The sequence below is a fragment of the Pan troglodytes genome, chromosome Y (assembly GCF_028858775.2).
Source record: "Pan troglodytes isolate AG18354 chromosome Y, NHGRI_mPanTro3-v2.0_pri, whole genome shotgun sequence".
Lineage (NCBI taxonomy): Eukaryota > Metazoa > Chordata > Mammalia > Primates > Hominidae > Pan > Pan troglodytes.
In genome coordinates, this window is record NC_072422.2 from 9,729,193 (window position 1) to 9,737,801 (window position 8,609).

The following is an 8,609-nucleotide window of genomic DNA, read 5'->3' on the forward strand; positions in this document are numbered from 1 at the left end:
CTTCTGTGACCTTTTTACCAGAAGGAGATTCTACATCACTCATGTCCCTAAACCTAGTTATAAGAGGCAACATTTCTTCTATTGGCTGGGTCCACATAAGAGAGTCATTATCATGCCTATTAGCTGTGCCTAGTTATATGTCACCATCCCGTCTTGGGTTATAAAAGAGATAGAACAAACACATCACCTACATTCTAAGCCAGAAGTATTACAACGTTCTCTTTGTCAGCAGGGCACTAACCGAAAAGTCAGAAAACTTTGGTGCCAGTCCCAGCTCTATCGCATAATGCCTCTTGTGGACAATGTCCAGGCAGGTGAGGAGAGTCATATCACCAAAATGATGGGCTCAGAGATATGTCACAAGGCCTCCTGTTGAAATGGCCCAGGCAAGAGAGTCATGTCATTTGGATGCAGTGTTTAGAAATGCCACACTCTTCACTGAAAGGAGGTTCAGACAAATGGGGAACATCACATTACCTAGATGATGGACCCATAGATATAATTTTTTCTGAGGACCCTCTACAACAGGAGAGTCAAATCACCAAGGTTCTAGGTCCAGGTACATGTCAAAATGTCATATGCAGGCTATAATTAGGCAGGATTATTAAATCACTAAGGAGCTGGACTAAGGTGTATGTCACAATAACACTGGTGGAAATGTTCAGGAATGAGAGTCACCATTCTGCACATCCTGGCTCCAGGTATAAAGCTGTTATTATTCCTTTGATCTGTCTCAGGTATATGGCATAATTTCACCTGTGGGCAAGGAGAAGAAAGGAAAGTCACATCACCTGAGTGGGTGCTGGTCCCGTGAAATGTCACAATCCTCCTTGTGGGCAAGACTCCTGGAAAAGAGTCACATCACCTGGATGCTGGTTTAAGTGATATATGAAAATCCACCCTAAGGACAGAGCTTAGGCTGGGAAGGAGACAAAATTCACCTAAGCAATTGGCCTGGAGATATGTCACAATAGCCCCTATGTGCAGGACCAAGGCAGGAGCGTGTCCTTACTTTGGTGCTGGGTTCAGCAACATTTCATAATCTCTCTAGTGGTTAGAGCTCAGGCAAGAGAGAAGAAACATCACTGAGGTGCTGAACCAAGTGTTATGTTACAAAGCTTCCTATTGGCAGAGCGCCACAGGGAAATGAGTCACATTACCTGAGTGCAGTACCCAGTTATGTGTCACAATGCACCATAAGTGCAGTGCCAAGGCAGTAGAAAGAAGTCATATCACTTATGTGATGGACCTAGAAAAAAGCCACAGTGCTGTCTGCAGGCAGGGCTCAGGCCAAGATTTTACATCAGCTGAATGCTGGTTTCAGTGTCATGTAAAAGTGCCCCCTGTCATGTTGCTAAAGGGGTTATATGTTGCTTGTTGCATGTATGTCACAATTTCAACTCTGCTCTGGGCCTAGAAAGCAGAGTCAAAACACTCAGATGCTGGGCAAAGTCACACTTCTCATTCACACACTAAAAAGTTTTCAGAAATCAGTTTCACAGTCCCACACAAGTCTGAGCTTCATGCATGAGACTCAACATCTCCTATGACTGGGTCAAAGTACAGGAGTCACAATATCAACAATGGGCAAGATGCATGTATAAGCGCCCCAATCCCACTTGAAGATTGTGTGTCAGGATAAGAGTCAAATCACTAAAGGTCTGCTGAGTCGTGGTTCAAGCATCGCCAAACCACCTATGGATCTGATTCATATATAAGGTAACAATTTCTAGCTTCAGCTGCTTATGGGAGGGAGATTTAGTAAATCATTCATAGGCCCTGTTTATAACAAACATGCCAGCTGGGTGTGCATCCAAGAGTCACAATAGCACGTGGTCACTGGTGCCTGCTATGACACCCTTTGTACCACTCAGGCTTTATATGATATACCTGACTAGGCTGCTTTTCTGTGATTTCTTATAGGTGGGAGATTTGGAATTTACCCATGGCTGTAAGACAGGCTATGAGAGTTAAAATATTCCCCTGGCTGGGTTCATGTATGAGAGTTATTATTGTGCAAGTGTGCTGATTTCTGGTATGTATCACAATTTTCCCTTTGGACAGAAACAAGGCATAAGAGTCACATCATTTGCATACTGAGCCATGGATACACTATAATCTCCTCTGTGGTCAGGAGCCAGTGACATGGGTCATATGACTGGGTACAATCTCAAATAATATGTCATCTTGACAACTGTATACAGGGTTGAAAACATAGTGGATAGTTACATCCTCTATGTGCTGGGCTCAGCAATATGATATAATCGCTGCTCTTAACAGGGTCCAGGACAAAGGGGAGAGTCACATTACCTGTGTTTTGCACTCAGGTGTATGTCACCCACAATTTCATCAGTGGGCAGGATCCAGGCAGAAGAGGTGAGTCACATTACCTTGATGCTATATCTAGTGGTATGTCATAGTGTTCCCTGTGGGCAAGACACTGGCAGGAGAGACACATCACCTAGCAAACAGGACTAGAGATATGTGATAATATTTCCTGTTTGCTAGGTCCAAGAACAAGAGTACACATTATTATGATCCTAACCCGGTGATATTTCACAATCCACCTATGGTCAAGAATTTAAGCCACTAATCTCAACACCTAGGGTTACCAGGCATAGTGATATGACACAATCTCCTTATCTTTTTGGGTGACACTTTTTACTGGTATGTATGTAAGTGTCACAATGTAACATGTGTTCTGGGTCATTGTGTGACACATTCTACAATATTCAAAGGCTTTATGTAACATGCATGAGATTTGCAATCCATTCCGAGGCCTACATGCTCCTGTTGACTCACAATCTTATGTATTGCTTTAAACTCAGTTATGATAGACAACATCTCTCTTATAGGCTGGGTTCAGACAGGAGACCCATTATTATGTCTGTGATCTGAGTCCAGAACTGAATCACCATCTCAACTGTAGCAACACACACATATGAAAGTCCCAATTCCATCTTTGTACTTTATTTACTTGTTAGACTGAGGACTTCAACAGTGGTCTTTGTAAATGTGGGATAATGAAATCTTCATCTCTCTCCTGCATGACATGTGTAATCAAGAGTCACGATCTTAACCTTTTGCTAGGCCCTGTTATAAAACTCTGTGTACCAGCCAAAAAGTTTACAGAATTTGAATTAGTGTTGTCATATGTGAGCTTTATGCAAATATGCAACTTATAACCTTACCTATTGCCCTAAGTGTAGCAATGAGAGGCAAAGTGTCTACTATCGGTGCAATCCCAATATAAGTTTGATTATTATGCCTTTGAAATGAAGCAAGGTAAATTTCAAAATCCCATTTGTAGAAAAAAAAACTTGGCAGGAGGGTAATACAATTTAGGTGCTGTGTCAAGCAATATGTCACAATGCCCTCTCTAGGCATGATATAGAAGTGAGGGATCCATTAAATGGGGGCTGGACCCAGCAATATGACACAATCCCAAATGTGGAAAAAAAAAAGAACCCAGACAAATGATGACACCAAAAACACCTACTGAATGGGTCTATAATATGTAAAAATACTTTATGTTGCTCTGGCACAGGAAGGAGCGTTACATCATCAGGGTGAGGGGCCCAGCAATATGCCATAATTATCTCTTTATGCAGAACCCAGGTAGAATTGAAAGATTATCTGGGTGCTGGGCCCTGCAATACCTCAAAAATCTTTTTCTTGGGCATGGTTGGGGAAAAAAGAGTCATAGTACCTAAGTATTGGGCTTAGCAGTATGTCAAATCACGCCATTGCAAAGACTGAGGCAGAAGAAAAGATTCACATCACTTAAGACACAGGCTCAGATATATGACCCAATGTCTCAAGTAAGGAGGGCTCAGGCAGAAGGGTAGAGTCATATCACATAGGAGCTTCCCTAGGTATATAACACAATCTAACATATGAGGTGAAAGCTGGCAAAAGAGCCACATCGCCTTGATGTGGGCTCTTGAGATATATCACACAAGCCTCCCTTAAGACAGCACCCATGCAAGAGTGTTATAACAAATAGGTGCGGGTTGTACCATTATGTCACAATGCTCCACGTGGGCAGGGCTCAAAAAGATAGTCAGATCACCTAGGTAATAGGCCAGAGATATGTTACAATATCCTTCTTAAGGCATGGCTCGAGCAAAAGTGTACCATCACCTGTTTGCCTAGCCTAGTAATGTGTCACTATCAAGGTAAGCAGGGCCCAGGCAGGAGAGCAAAATCACCTAAGTGATAGTACCAGAGATTTGTCACAATGCCCTCATTAGGACACGGCTCTAATAAAAGATTACTGTCATCTACGTGCCTGACCCAGCCATATGATACTATCCCCTACTGTGTGCAGGGCCCATTGTCATGAGGAGAGTTACATCACCTAAGTGGTTGTATGACATACGACACAGTGATATGTCACAATGATTTCTGTGGGAATGGCACAGGCAAAAATTTAACATGACTTGGGTGGTGGACCTAGTGATATGTCATGACCCTTACCGAGAGCAGGACCCAGGCAGGAGAGTCACATCACCTAGATGTTGGACCAGGTAGAAATCACAATAACAACCTCAGGCTGGAACCAGTCTGGAGAGTCAAGTCACACAGATGGTCAGCAAGGATTTTTTTTCAAAATGACACTGGGAGAAAATTCCTGAAATGAGATTTACACTACCACACATGTCTTGTTTTCATGAGTGAGAGCTGGCTTCATATATTTCAGACAGTGACAGTATTTACTGTCAGCTGGGTGTGTATATGAGACTCACAATTTCACCTTTCTGCTGAATAGTGTTTTTACACTCTCTGTACAAGCCAAGGGCATTATAAAATATCTGAGGGTGTTATAGTCTTCTTTGACCTGTTTTTTTTTTCTTTTTTACCAGAAAGAGATTTATGAGATTTATTCACTCTTGTTTTTGTTGTTGTTTTTGTTGTTGTTGAGACAGAGTCTGGCTCTGTCACCCAGGCTGGAGTGCAGTGCTGCAATCTCTGCTCACTGCAACCTCCACCTCCTGGGTTCAAGCAATTCATCTGCCTCAGCCTCCTGACTAATTTGGACTCCGGTCGCACACCACCACACCCAGCTACTGTTTGTAGTTTTAGCAGAGATGGTGTTTCACCATGTTGGTCAGCATGGTCTCAATCTTTTGACCTTGTGATCCACCTGAATCACCCTCCCAAAGTGCTGGGATTACAGGCCTGAGCCACCACGACCAGATAATTTACTCGTGTTTCTAAAGTAAGTTAGAAATGTCAAAGTTATTTTTATTTGTGGGGTCTACATAAAAGAGTCATTATACCTGTAAGTTGTGCCTATGTATAGGTCACAATTTACTCTGTGGTAATGAAATAGGCATGACAGCTAAGTCATCTAAATGCTGAACCAGAAATTTTCCATTATTTTTCTTGTAGACAAGTTCCTTGCAGGAAAGTTTTGTAACTTGGGTGTTAAACCCAGATGTATGGCATAATGCCCCTTGTGGGCAGTGTCTAGACAGAAGAGGAGTCTCATACCACCTAATTAATAGGCCCAGAGATATTTCACAATGTGTCCCATTGAAAGGACCAGGCAAGAGAGTCATATCATTTAGATGCAGTGCTTAGAAAAGCTATAATCCCCAGTGGAAGCAGGGTCCAGGCAGGAGAGGAGAGTCAGGTAACTAGATGGTGGGCCCAGAGACATGTTACAATCTTTCCTTAGGGTATTGTTAAGACAGGAGAGTCAAATCACCAAGGCAATCACCCGAGGTATATTTCCAAATCTCATTTGTGGGCTACACCTACGCAGGATTATTAAATCACTCAGGAGCTAGGCAAAGGTATATATAACAATAACACTGGTTGAAAGTTCCAGGAATGGGAATAACCATCTTGCATATGACCTGGGTCCAGATTTAAGAGTCATAATTAGTCCTTTTGTCTGGTCTCAGGTATGTGGCACAATATCACCTGTAAACAGAGAGCAAGGAGGAAGGTCACATCACCTGGGTGGGTGCTGGTCCAGTGAGATGTAGTCATCTTTCTTATAAGCAGGGCCTTGGAAAGAGTGTCACATCATTTGGATGCTGGTTGCAGTGATATATCAAAATCCCCCATGTGGGCAGGGCTTAGGTAAGTGAGGAGACCCTCTTTACCTAGGCAATTGGCTTAGACATATGTCACACTGGCCGCTATGTGCAAAACCAAGGTATAAAAGTGATCTCACCTGGTGCTGGGTTTAGCAATGTTACAATCTCCCCTTTGGTCAGGGTGATACAAGAAAGGAGAAACATCACCTAGGTGCTGAATTAAGTGATATGTTACAAAGCTTTCTGTTGGCAGAACCCAAAATGCAGAGTCACATCACCTGGGTGCAGTATCCAGTTATGTGTCACAATGCACTATAAGTGCAGGGCCAAGGCAGTAGAAAGCAGTCACATCACTTACATGATGAACTTAGATATAAGCCACAAAGTCTTTTATAGTCAGGGATAAGGCAAATATTTCACATCACATGGGTGCTGATCCCCGTAATATGTAAAATTGCCCTTTGTATGCACACCCAGGCATCTATACTTAAGTGTTTGGTCGTCAAATTATTCAGGCGCTCAGCTAACTTTTATGTCCTGACCACATGATAGTAAATATTTAGAAATAAGTTTCACAGTCCCACACAAGTTCTGGATTTGTGTATGTGAGTCAACACTTCCTGTGAGTTGGGTCAAAGCAGAGGAGTCACAGTCTCAACAGTGGGCAAGATTCATGTATAAGATGCCCAATTCCACTTGAAGAATGTGTTCCAGCAGAGGAGTCACAGCCTCACAGATGTGCTCAATCGTGCATCACCAAACTACCCATATAGAAGAGGAGCAATTTTAACTTTTGACTGCTCTCTTTGTGAGGTTTAATGCCTTATTTGCAGGCCCTGTTCTTGTGAGAGAATGACTACTGGGTCAGCTGGCTGTGCATTCAAGAGTCACAATGATACTTCCTTCCTGTTCCCTGTTATAACATTGTTTTTACCACTCAGGCTTTGTATAATATGCCAGAGTGTCATAATCCTCTGTGAACTTTATACCATTAGGAGACCCAGTACTTTACTTGTGGCCATAAGACTGGCTATAGGAGTCAAAAAATCTCTCCTTTCTGGTTCTAGGTATGACAATTCTATTTGTGCATGTGAGCTGAACCCAGTTATATGTCATAATTTAACCTGTGAGCAGAAGCAAGGTGGGAGAGTCTCATCACCTGGATTCTGAGCTCAGGATACATTATAAACTCCTTCAAAGGCAGGGCCAAGTCAGAAGAGTCACATCACCTGGGTACCGTATCACGTACTACGGCATCATGTCCACTGTAGACAGGTTTGAAGAAAAAAAGGAGAGTCACACCACCTAGGTGCTGAGCTCAGCAATATGTAGTAATTACCTCTTCTGGCTGACTCTGGAACAAGGAGGAGAGTTGCATTACCTAGGTTTTGTACTCAGTCGTATGTCACAATTCATTCTGCGGTCAGGACCCAGGTAGGAGACGAGCGTCACACTTCCAGATGCTACTTCAAGAGGTGTCATAATGTTCATTGAGGGTAAAGCATGGGCAAAATAGACAAATTACCTAGCTGATAGGCTCAGAGATCTGTGATAATATACATTTTTGGCAGGGCCCAGGTAGAGCAGTCACATTATTATGATTCTGAACCCAGGATATATCACAATGCAAACAAGGGAAACAATTTATGCAAAGGTTTTAACACCTGGGTACTAGGACCAGCGATAAGACACAATCTCCTCATCTTTGAGAGTGACACCTTTAACTGTTAGCTTTGTGTATATATGAGTCACAATGTCACATGTGTGCTGGGCCATGGTATGACACCCTCTGTAATGTCTGAGGGCTTTATATAGCATGCGTGAGAGTTGCAAACTACTCTGAGGCCCTCATGCTTATATGAAATCACAATCTTATATATTGCCTTAAGCACAGGTATGATAGCCAACATCTCTTATTTAGGCTGATGTCAGGAATGTCTGTGAGCTTGGTCGAAAATGAGTCACAATTGCACATGTGGCCAGATCCATATATGAGAGCCACAATTTTATCTTTATATTCTTTTCACTTGTTAGACTCAGTACATCAACGGTGGGCTTTGTAAATGTGGGATAGTGACAACTTTTACTTTCACCTGGGTGTGTAATTGACAGTCACAATCTTAACTCTTTGCTGGGCCTTGTTATGAAACCCTGTATCACCCAAGTAGTTTATACAAGACAAATTTGTGTTGTAAACTTCTGTGAGCTTTGAAGAAATTTCCAACCCAGAATTTTACATGTTGCCCTAAGCCTAGCGATGAGAGGCAAAATATCTTCTATTGCCTGAATCCTAATATAAGAGACCATCATACCTGTAAGCTGTAGCAAGGTATATGTCATAATACCATTTGTGGGCAAAAAATTAGGAAAAAGAGTAACATCACATAGGCGATATGGCAATCGACATGTCACAATTCCCTCTCTAGGCAGAACCTAGGAAGGAGTGTTACATTAACTGAGTGCTGCGCCCAGCAATATTACAGAATTCCACATGTGAAAAATATTAGCCAAGGGATAAGAGCCAAAACTCCTACAGAATAAGCCGAAGACATGTCAAAA